Raw genomic sequence first — 4,046 nt, forward strand, 5'->3', positions numbered from 1 at the left:
TCACGGGTTTGGATAATCAGGCAACACAGTGGATGAGTGTGACAGGAGAAAGTTTCCCAATGTATTATGTCAGCAAGGACAGACATGCGCAATACGGAAAACTCGTACTCATAGCCGTCGTCCGATCTAAGGGTCCCTAATGTTGAGAACTGCGTAGTGTCTGTCTGTCCAGTTCCTTGCCCGCAATATTAGACCATTTTATAGTTGTGTGCTTAGTTTCCTTGCCTTTCAATGAAAGTGAGGCTGGAGTTGACTTTGCTTTAATAGAAACCTCACTGCTTTTCTTATGTAAATTTCTACTAATTATCATGAGAACAACAAAGCAAAGCAAAGTCAACTCCAGAATCACTTTTATTCAAAGGCCAGGTAACTGAGCACACAACTGTAAAATAGTCTATTACCTACTGAAACACGAAGACGCACCACAAAGCCGCGGCTACACGAGCGATTTTTGTCTCGCGCCGGTGAGGCGATTTTTTTTTTCAGATTTTGTCGCGTCGCCTGCGCGCCAGGGTGGCTACACTTGTGACAAATTTTGGCGACAAATTGAAGGCCGCGCGAATCGCATACTTCGAGAGACCTGGGCACTATAAACAGACATTCCTACTTCAATTTCATTGGCTAAATACTCTTTAGTCGCGTCGCAAGCGCTGGCAAAAAGTTGTAGGGTGGATACAAAGTTTGAAAAAATCACATCACCAGCGCGAGGAAAAAATCGCTCGTGTAGCCGCGGCTTAAAAGGTGTGGTGCGTTAGTCCAAAGCAAATGATTTATCAATCAACCGTGGACGCTACCGATAACTCTGTGATAATTTCTTCAATAAAAAAGCCCCTTATAGCAATTTTTCCGTAATATGCCATAAAATGTCATCTGTCGTTCTTCTTTTTTTAAATGCATGCCCAGTCCCTTTTTTTTCGCACTAGAAATATCTTTTTGGGGCCTCCGTCTCTGTGTTGCTGTTTGCTGATGACCATCTTGGATAATTAATTAGTCGTGCATGAATGAATTCGAACAGAAGCAGTGCGTCAAGCGCCCCCTTTTACAGTACGTCTTCGTGTTTTGCTTGAACGCGATAGACCACCAATGCATTATCATGCCAAAAACACCGGAAACAAAGCTCCAACACTTCCCTTGCACAGATGAACTATTCATTCAAACATTAATTAATTAATTTATTTATTAATTCTCTTCTCTGAAGCACAAAATAAGGATTCTTTCTCTTCTTCCCATAATAATTATTACAGTCTTGTTCTGTGGTATTTACAGTCTACAACTGTGCGTGTGTGCCAGCCTTTGGGGCCAACATTTCAATTCTTCGGTAAAGCCAGGGTTGGCTTCGGGCTCGGAGTTTTGTCATCTGCCAAACTGATTACATTTTGAGTACCAGCGAAACACACTCGACATACAAATCCGAGGCACTTGCGTATTTGCTTTGGCAACAATTACATCCCAAAAACAACTTCTAAGCCAACCGAAAGCGACTCGTTCGAAGTCAGCGATTGTCACGACATGCTCGGCAGGCCTTGCACTAGTTTTGGAAGTTTCGTGAGCCTTACGCGAATCTTCATAAATACCTCCTCGCAGAGGAGCACTCCGCTATCTGGATATCAGACCTTGCGAGTTAATCCAGAATTTCCGATTCATTTTTTTTCCTAAATTTCCCTCACAAATGGAATCCCATTCGCTATTAGTTTATCAAGATTGTTAACTTCCTTCGCCATTCTCTTCAAGGGCACTCTTAAGCCAACGGAATAACTCAGAAGCGGCCATGACTGTTACACCTTTTCCGGGTTCTTCGTCTAAACTGCGCATGCTTTCCCGAGTGTGAAATGATTCTTCCGAGATGATTTCCTTGTCATACAAGCTATCGAAGTAAGACTTGACTAAAACTGGTAGAGTCGAGAGAAATAAAAACTTGGCTTAACTTTCTCGGTAATTCATGTACCCACTATCTACGTTGTTTTGTTTTCCTTTTCTCCGGTGGGTCTGTAGGTTTGGAGGCAACATACAACACGACGTTAGCAACTAGGATCTCTTGTTATAGAGATGAAATGACGAAATGACTTTTTAGACTCAGGGGAACGCGGAACTACGACATGTTACCTTCATGGATTAAAGAAAGCTGGGGGACCATTGTTATAAGCTCCTGTATTTTTCAATGAATTTATTATGCCTCTACTTTTTTGAACGCTAAACTGCGTCTCGCAAACACCTTCCTTTTTAGGACCTTGCATTTGAGGTCGCCAAGTCAAAAATACACCAAATAATTAAAAAAAAAAAAAGGTTAAAATGGTTATGTTTAAAAAAGAACTGATATGTTTACAAACACTTCCTTTGTTTTTTACATTTGCTATTTTCGAAAACAAAAGATCCCTTTGTTTCGACAGCCAATCAACATTTAGGAAATAAACAGGACGTAAATGACAACAATAAAATGTCCACAATAGCGATGTTTACAGTAACGTCTTCTGTTGTCATTCGTGAACAAATTCTTTGGGAGGTTACGGCTCGCAGAAAGGAATTAGCCACTACCAAAATTACCATAATACCCTTTGCTTGTCTCTCCAACATTTTACATTAGCATTGTTTTTATCTCGTCTTGGGGCCACTGTAAGTCCCAAAAGAAACTGGAAACAATGCTTATGCAAAATTTTGGAGGGAGAAACAAAGCGTATTATAGACCTTATTCATAAATGGCGGTCAATTTATAATTCTTTTGTCGAAGTGCAAATTAGCCTACCAAGCCTCGATACCCTACAGTGAATTGAAAAGAATTCTTGCTCTAAAATGAGGCTTGGTAGGCTAATTTGCACGTGAACAAAAGAATTATAAATGTGACCGCCATTTATGAATAAGGTCCATGGTATTTTTGATAGTGGCTAATTTGGTGGCTCCTTCCCCTTTTTATGACAACTATAATAATCTCATGGTGAAGTACTAAGGCAGCGTTTACACGAACGCAGTTTTTGATGCGGTTACACCTTCTGTTTGCACGACACCTATCGAGATTGTTGCCGAAACCCTGTCGATTTGAAACCGCTGCCAAAGTGGAGCGTTTTCAAAGCGATGCGGTTTCCTCTGTCGTGTAAACAGCGAAACTGCTTCGATTTGAATACGCCTACCATTTTGGCGCGAAATTTGCATTGTTCAATTCAAAATAGTGAATTTAGCACGTAGTGCAGCGCTCGCTTATACCATCACGACTTGGATTTTCTAGCAAAAAAGGTTCCGTGTGAATACTTCCAAACCGCATCGAAACTTACGCGGTTTCGAAGTCATAAAACTGTGTCGATGTGTCACCGCGTTACGTTAGTGTAAACGCCTCTTCAGATAAACACGATGTCATAAGATGTCCATGCGAAATTCCTCAATTACCACACTGCATAGAAGCAGGGTTTTCAGTGTGATTCTCTCCAAACGATGAAGTCGAATTCGTTTTTATAAAACTGAGTCCGAGTCGGTTTCAATATTCAAAAACTATAGCAAAACTATAGCAACACTCAGTCTTAGCCTGATAATGAGACAAAAAACGGCATTTTTATTACTTAAAAAACGTTGTTGCCAGTTAGTACATTTTCTAACATCTAAGTCCTAATTGAAATGTTGAAAATTCTGAAAGCGTCAGAGGCTCAGTACATTGTACGTACTCTTACAGATTCCCTGACACTTGCAATCAATGATGTTCAAGTTAGTCAAGTCACTATCAAAGAATCATTTAGGGTTATTATTGGTGACAAACTTGATTGGAGTAACCAAATCGAGAAACTAGCTAAGAAAATCATTATTTGGGGCCATACAACGAGTAAGGCACCTTGTTCCTCAAGCAACCTCATATCGAATATACCAATTTCTGACACAAAAACACTTTGATTATTGCAATTATACTTATTTTGGAAACAATGGGATATCTTTGCAGAATGAGTCAAAAAAGCTAGAAAATAGAGCAGCCCGTGTTATTTATTTAAACTTCGGCTTGCCAGCAGCAAATTCAAAGAGCTACGATGGTGTACAAATCTCTACACGAGTTGTCTACAGACTATATATGT

At 40.1% G+C, this 4,046-nt stretch overlaps 1 protein-coding gene across 1 annotated transcript in view; it reads right to left on the minus strand.

The window, feature by feature from the left end:
• Nucleotides 1-3,741: 3,741 nt before the first annotated feature.
• Nucleotides 3,742-4,046, minus strand: part of LOC138050386 (uncharacterized) — an 84,390-nt gene continuing 84,085 nt past the window's right edge. The window contains exon 20 of the mRNA XM_068896722.1: nt 3,742-4,046. This exon is cut by the window's right edge and continues 1,449 nt beyond it. The gene's annotated coding sequence lies outside the window, so the exon portion shown is untranslated.

Source organism: Montipora capricornis, chromosome 6, assembly GCF_036669925.1.
Source record: "Montipora capricornis isolate CH-2021 chromosome 6, ASM3666992v2, whole genome shotgun sequence".
Taxonomy (NCBI): Eukaryota; Metazoa; Cnidaria; class Anthozoa; order Scleractinia; family Acroporidae; genus Montipora; species Montipora capricornis.